This window comes from Typopeltis vanoorti, chromosome 6 (genome assembly GCF_054136105.1).
Source record: "Typopeltis vanoorti isolate ZY-2024b chromosome 6, IOZ_Tvanoo_1.0, whole genome shotgun sequence".
Classification (NCBI taxonomy): Eukaryota; Metazoa; Arthropoda; class Arachnida; order Uropygi; family Thelyphonidae; genus Typopeltis; species Typopeltis vanoorti.
Window position 1 is genome coordinate 9,380,336 of NC_143554.1, and position 12,729 is coordinate 9,393,064.

Genomic DNA, 12,729 nt, shown 5'->3' on the forward strand with positions numbered 1-12,729 from the left:
AAGCTCCCGCAATATTGAGCTTGCTAAGCAAATTCGAGTATCTAGCTCTACATCCCACTTTCCATCATTCGTGAATATGGACCCAAGGTATTTAAACTTCTCCACCTGCCTCATTGGGACTCCACTTGCATGTAGAGTGCACTGGGATGGTGGTCTTGAGACCACAAATGTTTCAGTTTTCGCCACACTGATCTTCATTTCGGCGTCTGCACAAATTGCCACAAACCTATCCAGGGTCCGTTGGAGGTCATCTGTGGAAAAGCTAAGCAGAACTAGGTCATCTGCAAAAAACACGGCCAATGCTACATCTTCCAATTCTGACACACTCACTGCCTCGGCTGTGCCTATCAATTCAGTCCATAAATATTATGAAAACGAGGGGTGATAGAACACACCCTTGACGGAGGCCAACGGAGACTGTGAAAGGTTCAGACTTTGTGCTGTTTACCCTGACACAAAACTCTGGGAATTCATACAGAGACTTGATGGCAGCTAATAGTTCCACTCTATACTCCTGTACTACTTGCCAAAGCTTATCCCGAGGAACCCGGTTATATGCCTTCTCCAAGTCCACAAAACATGTGTAGACATTCTTGGCATATTCCCAAGATTTCTCAAAGACTTGCCTTAAAGTGAAGATTTGGTCAGTTGTGCTTCTACCAGGACGAAAGCCACATTGTTCTTCTTGGAACTTTGACTCAACTATGTTCCTACCGTCTTTCCAAGCACCTAGCATATACTTTCCCAGGCAGGCTGAGCAGAGAGATGCCATGATAGTTACTTCAATCCTTCTGGTCTCCCTTCTTGAAGACTGGTATTCTTATGCCTGTCTACCATTGCTTTGGTGCTCGCCCAGATATCCAAGCAGCCTGACACTCGAGTCAGCCAGAGAACACCGTCTCGATTTAAAGCTTTAGCATTTCGGGCCGAATTTCATCATCGCCAGCAACCTTGCCCGATTTTAGTGATTTTATTGCTAAATGGACCTCTTCTGCTGTGAGACTAGTCATTGCCCAGATCTGAACCTCTTGAATGTCCACAACTGCTGGGCCACCCGGATTCCTTCTCGGTTGTTAAAAGTGCACCATCAGAGGCCTTAATTGCCCTTGCTGTGCACGATTTCCTCCCTCGAAGGCGGCGGATGGTCTGCCAGAATACTTTGTTTGTATTTGCATAGGATGAGTCTAATCTTTCTCCAAAGGTTTCCCAAGCCTTCTGCTTTGCTGTCTTTACTGCCTCAGCAGCAGCTTCTTGTGCTTCAGCATGCTGCAAACGCATCTCAGGTGACCTGACCCTAAGCCACGTTAGGTAGGACACCTTTTTTTGCCCGGACAGTTTTTTGGACTTCTTGGTTCCACCAAGGTGTCCTTTTCTCACTGCCCGTTGCCACGCCGAGCCGCTTTCTGCCACAGCATGAGAGTGCAGAGGCAGTGACAGCTGTTCTGAACAGCTTCCACTCCTCCTCAACATCTGCAGTATGCTTGGGAATCTCTTTGAACCTGGAGGAAATGTCATCTGCAAAATTCTTCCTCACAGCCCCATTTTCCAGTGCCTCCCATTTCACGCAGTATAGTTGCTTAGGCCTACCAGTGTTGATGGTAAGATCTGGTTTGTGAAGCCGTAGAGTGCAGACAAGGTGGTGGTCAGTTGACAGTTCTGCCCATCTCCTTATACACAAACGTCCAGCACTGAGGAAAATAGGTCTGCTGAGACTATGAAGAGGTCAATCAGAGACCTTTGTCCAAGTGTATCCCTGTACCAGGTATACTTATGGACTTCTCGGTGCTGGAAGAAGGTATTCATTATGGACAAGCTGTTAGTACAGCAAAAGTCCAATAATTTCAACCCATTCACGTTAAGGTCAGGGGCGCCGTTCCTCCCAACCACACCCTTCCATGTCTGGTCATCTGTTCCAACATGTGCAGTGAAGTCACCCATTAGCAGGACTGATTCCATGTCTGCCACCCTGTCAAAAGCAGCTTCCACTTCCTCTAGGAAGGCAGAGTATTCTGACTCCAGATTAGGTGCATAGGCTTGCACCACATCCAAATCATGGTTTTTCATCTAAAGCCTTAACACACATACCAGCCCCCCCCCCAGTTGGATCCACTCAGCAACACAGTCTGACAGCTGGGGCTTGTGAGTATCCCCACACTCGCCTGAGCAGACATTGTCAGGCTCACACCAGAATAGTAGAGCTTCCACCCCTTATCCAGGTCGACAGTTCCAGAGCCTCTCCTCTTGGTCGAAGAAAGCCCGACTAAGTCTAGCCGGTAGCGCATGGCTTCCTGGACCAGTTCCAACTCCTTTCATGTCAGAGAGAAGATGGTCCAGTTGCCTAAAGCCATAGTCTGGAGCCGTTGTCGTTGCCATTTCCGTCCTTTTGCAGAACCATTTCTTTGCACTGCCCCTAAACACCTCCCCAGGTAGCGAGCCCATTGATGGAGTTTTCTCTAGCAGAGTGCTGAGGAGTGGTGTCTAAGGGAGACTGTAACATATTTTTCGAATAATGTGTCAGATAATCCTGCAGTGGAGACTAAAAATGGAACTTTTCCAGCTGTCGGAAAAGTTCGTGTTAGATGAGTTGAAGTTCATCTGACAACAGCAGAGAACAAAATTCAGGCGAAGCGTATTGGTTAAAAAGTTGTCTACACGGCAAATCAAACCGACTCCTCGTTTTCGTGACAAGAGGCATCACTTTAAGAATATCACCGGAAAGCGATATAACAAAAAAGTATTTGCCTACAAAAAAAGGCTGAATACGCTTAACAAATTTGGAAAGAATGCGGTTCGTGTTTACTAATATCTCGTGGGGTTTGAAAGGATAGGCGATATCAGAAAATCAGTGCATCACTTGCGAATGTGAAATAGAAAGGCGAGTTAAATTATAGGAAAATATGCATTTCTATGTAATCATGCAGCCAAATTATTCCTGATCACGTTATTCGTATGAATAACGATTTCGATGTTAATGCAGAACAGTTTCGCAAGAGAGAACGCATCTCATTCACAACATTAAAGCTGTGTTAGAAAGACGTCCATAAAGCTTTCTTGAGGTAGCGTTAAGTAATAACTCTCGTATATTAGTACCACATTGTTCCTGGAATATTAGTTAGAGCTCAATGAATACGTAACGCACGAAGTTCGGGAGGACAGAAATAAATATATTAGACTCTGAAAACGCAGTGAATATCGCTGATAATGACAGCCTTTTGTTTCGTGGTCTAAAAATCCATTTTAAAACGGATCGTGACAAGAACTTTTCATGAAACAGAATAAGCGTTGGTGCTAGTATAATAATAAGATCAATAAAGACCGCTTCAAAATTTGATTGGAGCCACTGCGGAGCAGTGTCCGTGACATTTTTGTTGCAGAAGACGATATGCTAGCTGCTCGATGGTAGAGGGCACTACTGAAGGCAAAGATTTTGAGAGAGTTTCATACATGACCCTATATCCTTTTCGTGAATCGAGGAGAAGGAAACACGGGAAACCATGGCAACGGTATGGCAGCTAAGCAATCAGGTGGAATGTGCTATGCAGTTTGATGAGGAAGTAGCAGGAAACTGTGAGTTTTGGTGCTATTATTTAAAATTTTTAACGTTTATATATGATAAGAGTAATGTTTCAATGTTTTTATATCGATTCGCTTCCTATCATTAACTCTGAAACCGGATTAAAATATTAACTAAATTATTTTCTTTCAATACTATGCGAACAAGATTATTATCAAAGTGGTTTTAAGCTGTGATATGTTCGTTATTAAAATGCATAGGTGTGGATTTTCGGCAATTTATACCTTTCAGTTCTTTAATAAATATCCCATTAAAGTTTAAAGAGAGACGACATATATCGAATACAAGCTTTAAAAATCGCCCGATTTCTTGCGTAATGTGTTGAAGGATGGGAATATGAAGAACAATTTTTTCCGTAATCCTGATTTCATGATGCCAAACTTTTTCATTTATAAAAATGAAACCTATCATTCGGTGAATAATCACAATCCTTTTTAACCATCGACTCCTCCATTTTTGTCTTACTGTTACTATGTAATGTTCGGGGAATTGTGTAATAGAGTTATTGAGTAGTTCAATTCCATCAGTTTTGTTAAACGCAAAACTAATGTTTTCTTTGTGAGAAAAAGAGAAGTTTTGAGCTAAGCTTACTTTTTTAGGTAAATATGTCTCTAAGAAAATATTACAAATATAAAGAAACACTAAGAACCGTTTAGAAAGTGGCCGAAATACGAATGTTAATTTTCTCTCAAACAACTTTCATAAAAATGAAACCATGAGGAGATAAAAAAAAATGAATATTATATCTATTTTATCTGGATTTTATATTTATTTAATCTCGATAGCGTTAAACAGCCAGAAGAAAGAATGTTAGAGATTTGAATTCTAGTAGCCAACCAGAGGAACTTTTAGTTGGATTCCAACCTCCCCCCGTCGGCCAGTTCCAGAATCGATTCCATTCTTTAAAATAAATAAATAAAAAATAAAAAAAGGTGTGCCTGTTAAGATTTAAGAGTATCAGATGGTGACATTTTCCCGCCGTAATCCCCCCCCCCGGAAAGCGTTGATTCATTCATAGATTGAGTTCACTGTCAGTGATGGCCGAAGAGTGGATACTGGCTGCCACCGATCTTCAAAGAGGTTAGTAAGTTAGGGCCAAAAGGAGCTTCGTCCCTTTGGGAAAAAAAGTTGTTAGAAAATTCATTTATTCATTTATTTTTCTTATAATTTACAATTATTTTATATCGAATTTGCATTTTTTACTTATATTTGTTCTATTTGGATTTTATCTCATATATTTTTGAGGCATGTAGTCGTACAAGAAAATCGACCAGTTCGAGGCAGTAACTTTCGTTAAAATTTGATATATATATATATATATTCTTTAAATACTTTTATAAGATAATTGATTCTTTTCATTGTTGTAGCATGATATTTAATGAAACAAACATTTCTTACAAAATATAATAATATTTAAATGTAAATTTTAAGTAAATTCTTTTGAAGTCTTAAGCATTATGGCATCATTTGATCTAAATTTAACACACATATATAATTATGAGGTAAATGTTTCTGGTTAGATATTCTGTGATCGGGCTAAAATCTGTATTCGTATTAACAAAAATATTATCTTTTTGTCATCAGAACTTTCAAAAATAGCCTTAAAAGAATCGATTCATATTGACTCGGTGGAAATGCTTTCAAATAAATCTCAGCTACACAGTATCTCGAAGTTCGTAAACAAATCTGGGTACACCAGATGTTCCTGACATATTTGGTGGGAGATAATATGGCGTGCTTCTCTGATAGCTGTGTAGCATGTAATAATAAAATAATATAACTGACAGTATTCCATGTAATGTGAAACTACTTTGATGTTGTTTTTATTCAGTGTAATGTAAAGGTACGTTCATATTGTATTCATTGTTTTGAAAAGATATCTGATTGTATTACTACGCAGCAAACGACATAAAATCAATAAATGAAGCTATTAATTATTTGTACTAATCAAAATCAAACAATGAGGATTACACCTCAACTGCACCTGAAGATCTTGAGAAGGGAATGTCAGAGTGGATACGAAGAGAGATGACTATAAACCATCTGACGTTTAAGAGGTATTAAATAATGGGGGATGGCTTTTATATTCTTTTATTCTGTTTCGATATCCCTGTGGGAATTTGAAAGACTAGACTAAATCCGATTTATACGCTTATTTGCATCTTATGTTTCATTGCGAATTGCTTCAGAGCTGCTCATATGGCCTGTAAAACAAACCCCTCAAGCACCGTCTTTCTTGTAAATTCCTTTAACGAAGAAGGAGGAGAAGGCCCTTAGTGGATAATTCATTTAGAGCGGGGAAGGTAACTTTTATATTGTGTTGTTTCAAACCCCAGGTCATCATGTCAGTCATAGATTTTACTCAAGAAATAATGACCGAACCTCCGAAGTTAACTTCTCTTGACAAATAGGTGACTGCCTGTGTTCTTAGTGCTTCGGATATCGTTTAGATATTTCAGCTCTTTGGTTTTGTTCTCCTCGTCACTTAATAGGTTTAATGTTGCTTTTAGAATGTCTGTAAATTGTGTGTGTGTGTGTGTGTGTGTGTGTGTGTGTGTGTGTGTGTGTGTGTGTGTGTGTGTGTGTGTGTGTGTGTGTGTGTGTGTGTGTGTGTGTGTTCTTTGTTTATTAATACTTTAAAGGATGTGTGATATTTTCTACATGGACTCGAAGTCCATCTAGGTCACGAAGAACCTTTGAAGAGTTTTTTCATCTGAAGCTGAGTTAGCCAGTCTCATATGGAGGCGAAGAGTTGTTTTTTCTCAATGAAACCCGGATTTTTCATCCAGCAAAATAGGCAAAGCGACTAGAAGAATACCAGCAGTTAATAGACGAAATACGCCTGCCTTAGTTTCTTCGGCAATAATTAATACCCATGACCACCATTCTAACAGGAGACATTTATTATGGGTAAAGTTATTACGGAAGTTATAACAAACACTATGATTAAACGCAGGCAACACGTTACGTTTTTCGTTTCTCTTTAAATTCTGTGATGTACATTCATTTGGAAGGCATCTATAGAATAAACATATTGAAATATAAAACTAGTTACATTTTTACAACCTTCTGCACCTGTCAGAGGTTGACTTTTACAGGATGGTGCAAGTTTTCTTACCCACCCATAGGGTGTCTTCTAAGTTTCATTCTCACGTAGTTTGTACTAATCCTCCACTCCAAGTTACTCGATGTTTCTCACGTTTTCTTCTACCTGAAGGACACCAACCAAATACTTCTATTGGCCATCTCCTATCTGGCATCCTTCTAACGTGACCATGCCACTGTAAAGGTCCTCCCCCCCCCCAATCTCTCTGCATAGAATCTAGCTAGTGTATCCGTTCTCTGATTATTTCGTCCAAATTACGTATCATTAAGAGCATCAACTGCTCTGATAAGAAAATGGAATGGCATACATCGCCCACAATAGCTATTAAGATGATTAAGATCATCAATTGCTCTGAAGAAAAAAAAACGGTACGACACACACACATATTGCATACAACAGCTACAGTGGAAATTCAAGGTAATTTCCGAAATGTTACGCTCCCACCCCAGAGTAATAAATATCAATGTCTCATGTTAAAACATGCTTGGAATTAAGTCATTAAGCAACTAAACCACGTGGCACTAGGATATGAATATGCGAATACGTCCAAAATGTAGATAATAGTGATAAGCTCCTGTTTGCCTTATTTGCAATTTAATAGAGATTTGAAGTTCAGGGGGCATGATGCTAAAGTTTATAAAATGGTTCAATAGATTACATTGATTTTGAAAAACACACAAACACGTAAAGATAAGGAGGTGATTATCTCTCTTTATAAGGCAGGGCCGAATCTTGACTGGAGTGCACAGATTTGGTCATCTGGGTTTCTTGGGGATCAGAAGGTATACCGTGTTTCCCAAAAAATAAGACCGGGTCTTATATTAATTTTTGCTCCAAAAGACGCATTAGGGCTTATTTTCAGGGGATGTCTTATTTTTTTCATGTACAACAATCTACATCTATTCATGTACAAAAATCTACATTTATTCAAATACAGTCATGTCTTCTTCTGGAACATCGCCATAACTCCAAACCCCGAATTCCAGCATGAATTTCTTGTAGAACCATTGGCCCCAATCTCTCATGTCTAGCAATAGAGCTCTCTTTAAACGAGCACTTCTTGTTCATGTAGCCTGCTCGTAGTGCATTGGCAACACAGCTGTCGGTGATTTTATCCCATGAATTCTTCACCATAGTCACGACCTCTTGCAGGCTAGGTTTCATAAAGTTTCCACACTGATTTCTCTCCATTCTATTTTCAATATAGTCAAAAAGGCGTTAGATGATTTTTTTTTCCCATACGCAAACGGTCCTTGAATGGCTTGTTTATTGCAATATCAAGAGTCTGGATATAGGCAGTCATTCCTGTGGGAATCATTATTTGATCTATTCTTCTCTCTGCAAGGAAGTTCTTCATGTCTTTAGCGCGGCGAGTGCTGGCTGAATCCCAGACTGGCAGACCTCTTTGACCACCTCGCAAAACAAGTGGCAACATTAAATCGACCCACTTCCTTATAACTGCTTGTCTGCACCAGGCTTTTTCGGTTTCAAGAACATAAATGCCTGAAACACGTTCAATCTACCTCGTCAATCGACGAGAGGTAAACGCCTATTTACATATGGGTTTACCTCTCGTCCAAAGGCTCCCGCTTGAGTATTTACAAACATTTAATTATAATTTATATTATCACTTATTTTAAGTATTAATGTCAATAATATTATTTATTTATATTTAATTATATATTAATATTATTATTTTATAATTCAATACGTCCGTCGTGTGTTGCAACGGACCTACTAAATGCGTCGTTTGGCTGACGATCTTAACTGAGGCTTATTTTTGGGCTAGGGCTTATATTACGAGCATCCTGAAAAATCATGCTAGGGCTTATTTTCCGGTTAGGTCTTATTTTCGGGTAAATATGGTATACACATACAGTGCGTCGCTTGTATGAGGTTATTCTGTCCGCATTCTTGGGGGTGCATGATGGATAGGATAATGAACAGAACATTGTATCACAAATTATAATGCAGCTGAAGTGATCATTTTGCAGCAAAAATCTTGCACTTGTAAGTCTAAAGGTGCAAGGTAGCAAAAAGGTGCTTCTCGCTGAAAATATTGACTCTTCATAAGTGTGTTATTCTTTTCGGTTATGTTTGCTTAAGTAAATATAGGATGCGCAAGAATGGTAAAATTTCAAAAATTTAAATGATAAAACTGGTGAAATTCTAAATTACATATTTCTGTATTAAATATGATTGCAAGGGTATAAAACAGAAATTGAAAATCAAATTGATTTTAACAAAGGTGTCAGACGAATAGCAGATGCCTGGTTGACAGCTTGTTTGTAACATCAAGATATTATCGTATTTTTTTTTTCTCTGTTGTTACTTTATATGCATTTTGGTTCTTAGCTTTTTGTAGACAGATGTTTATATTTATTTATTTCACTTTTTTAAACCATAAAAGCAAACACGAAAAAGAAAACTTTCTCGACATGTTTTACTGAGTACGGTTGAAGTCAGTAAAGAATAATTGGAGATTTATCAGAGTGATCTGTTGGAATTTTTTTGAGAAATTTTAATAATAATAATAATAATAAACATTTATTGTGTGTTTAATGCCACGGATATGTTAACTTATAAATGTACTTTATGCAATTATGCTGGGTAAGCAATCAGTTTTGATCCTGTTTCGATATGCCTATAACTGAATCAGGCTCGAAATTGTTTTTTATTTGATAAAAAAATACTTTAAAAGAACTAAGCCGAAAAAAATGAATTAAAGATAAACTGAGCCATCCGTCATTGATCTCTCATACGCTCGTGATCCACACTTAAACACTTAGAGAGAAAATTATTTGAATATGGCTTAAGTCCACTCTTTTAAGACATTTTTCTTCTTGTTACCCATAAGTTGATGCTTATCCATAATTTGCCAACAGCATACTCATCTCTTCAATCAATAATCAGTTCATCTGCTATCAGCGGAGTACAATGATTTTCTTGCCACCGCTTGCCGTATGCTTTCAGATTCTCTTCAGAGAGATCTCTTCAAAATTTTGTAGGATTCGCAAACGGCTCTCTCATTAAGTCCAGAAAGCTGTCGGATTTGTCTGCATCACAGTTTCGCGTGCATCCGCCACACCATTATCTTCCCGTTTATGTATGAGAAGAGTTGCGCAATCTTCTTGACCTTGATGCTGACTGGTGCTTTTTCGAATGACGTTCTTCTTTACTTTATCTCTTCTTTTTAACGAACCATAATCCCAATAACGCATCACGAAACTTTTAACGAACTAGAAAAGTCAAGAAAAAAACGGAGATATAGCATTTGTCATATAAGTCTCTGCCTAAATGACATAAAATTGTTTATTTTATGTCATTTTATGTCATTCTTCACAGCAGTAAATGACTATTTACTGCTGTGAAGAAATATTTATATGTTTCTACGCAGATACTGAGATAAGTTCGATTTGGTTTGGTTAGCTGAATTACGACGAGGAAACGATACTACGAGATTATGCCTATTAATCGCATGTGTTTCTCCGACTGGTTTGTCTGTTTTGCCGGAAGGAACAACTCGAGTTTCTGGGAAGAATAGCCTACTATATCCGTGTGAGATCGGCCAACTCATCATCAATTTAAAACTTCCAATAAATGTTTCTTGCTAACATTTTAAAATTATCTTTCAAGTAGTAATATTGGGAAAATGAAAATAGGAATGCAACAATAAAAATTAAAGAATTCAAAATCTCAAAAACTAAACATTAAATCAAGAGAAAGTTTATATGTGAAAGGTATCCTCTTAAAAACATTAAAACGGATAACTGCAAAGCAGAATCAGCTTTATTAAGATAATAATCTGTCAGTGTGAAAAAATAAAAAAGAAGTTAAAAAGAAACACAATTACGTGGGGAATTCTTTTATTTCATTTTTATTTTGTAAGGAGTCAGTATTAGGAAGATGTTTTAAAAATCGATTGAGAGGACACGTTGTAAATCTCAATTATCGGACAGAATGTGGGTGTTGTGATGATATAAGGTTAATCATTTTGTTCACTTGTTTCGTTTAGTTTGATCTGATTTAGTCGACATTACAACCGAAACAAGTGAGACTACTTTGGCCAGTGAAATGACTGTTAATTGCTTGTTCTCCGACCAGTTGCCACTTTTTGCTGGATAACAACTTTAATAACTTATTAAATAACTTTAATTTCCTGGTTTCCCAAGCAATCGCTCAGTCACTCGCTCTTATGAGACCGGCTACGTTTTATTTACTTATTTTTTTTATTACCGATTTTCCCCTATCCGTGATTTCAACAAGTGTGCAAGTACGTGGAATTAACTTTTCTTCAGTTGAGAGACCTGTTACTTCTTTCTTTCTTTTTCTAGTTGCTGATTTGTTTCAGTTAATTTTTATATCACGATAAATTCCGGAAATGGGAGCCCATTACAGCATTCTTTTCTATACTTGTCGAGGATTTTGCAAAAAAAAAAAGAAAAAAGCATACGTATTCAGTTCGGTTTGCTCATCTGTTTGAGGATCCGGTGTGAACATATAAGAACTATGCTATGGTTAGCGGAGATAAGATACTCATAAAAATTATACCGAAATGTGTTATTTTGGATGTTCACTAAAACTTCGAGTAGCCTTAATTCTGATGTCAAACCGGCCATTTTTATTACAAAATTTGGCCAAATAATTAGAAATGATAGCAATAAATAGTAACGATTCCGCTGTCACTGGAGAGAATTTATTCATATTTGGTATTTAGGAGATTTATTAAAATGTGTGGAGTTGTGTCCAATTTGGTTTCAATCAGTCGGATAGTTTGTGGTAACAGAATTTGGCAAAACACTTGTAACTAAAACAAAATTGTATTTTAGTAGTTTTTTTTGTCTTGAAAATCACTTATCTCATTCATTTTCCCCTAGTTTAAGATCATATTCGTGGAGTTAGTTGGGCTTCTCGAATGCACAGGTGACTACTGAATGGATCTTATTAATCTAATACAATGACCCTTCCACTGATCGTGAAATATACTCTGACCTTGCTGAATTTATCAAAACAACAACAAAAAACAGTTTTACTATACAGGGAGACAAACAACGGTACATAAACGAAATCTAAACAAAGTTCCAGATATTAGTTGTGATAATGGATGATAATGCCCCATATGGACGTCATTGGTCTTTATAAGGAGTAAGGCGTGTCTGCAACACCAAATAGCGCCTGTTGATTTAAATAACAATTGTTACTTAATTTATGTTTTAAAAATTGCCTCTTCGGGATATTAGTTGAACCCAGTAAACATAATATCGCACTTATCTCCTGGTAATCTTCCTGTCTTATGTTTATTTGGTAATAAAAATTGGCTTCATTGCATTTCTGCAATTATGTCAAAAGAATGTTTCAGCCGGGAAAAAAAAAATTATCAGTTTTATTGGTTAAATAAGTGTGGGGTAACTGGTGCTATTGCGGATCACCTGAGCAAAATGGTCTGTGATTTAAATGACAGATTTTCTGATTTAAAAGAAATTGATTTTCCATCTTGGATAACTCAGCCAATGCTAGTGGACTTAACTGTTGTAGTCATGCAGCATCAAGAAGAACTCTCAGAAATGCAAAATGTCTATTAGAACTTTATTCAACATAAAAAGAACAATGGCATGGCTTTGTGAGGAGATAGAAAAAAAATGCAACTGGTTTTGCAAGAAAATTACTGTTGCCTTCCCATATTTAGTTGAATGTGGCTTTGGTGCTGTAAATGACTTGTTACTACAAAAAAGAAATCATCGGGGTATCACAAACCATGGGGATTTGAGATTGAAATTGACTAATTAGTCCCTCAAATAAAAACCCTTTGCCCTTTGCGGCATACATCAAGCTCAAGGATCACATTAACTTGGATTTTATTTTCCCGAGTTGAGTTCGATTTATGCTTTATAATATACAAAGCGTAATATAAAATTTATGTGCACTGAAGAAAGTCAAATTAAAAACAATTTTACCTTTTCTATTTGAAGTACCTATTTATATTACAATTTTTCAGAACTCGGTTGACTATTATGCTAGAGGGGGTGGGGGCATCAAAAAGATTGTGAAG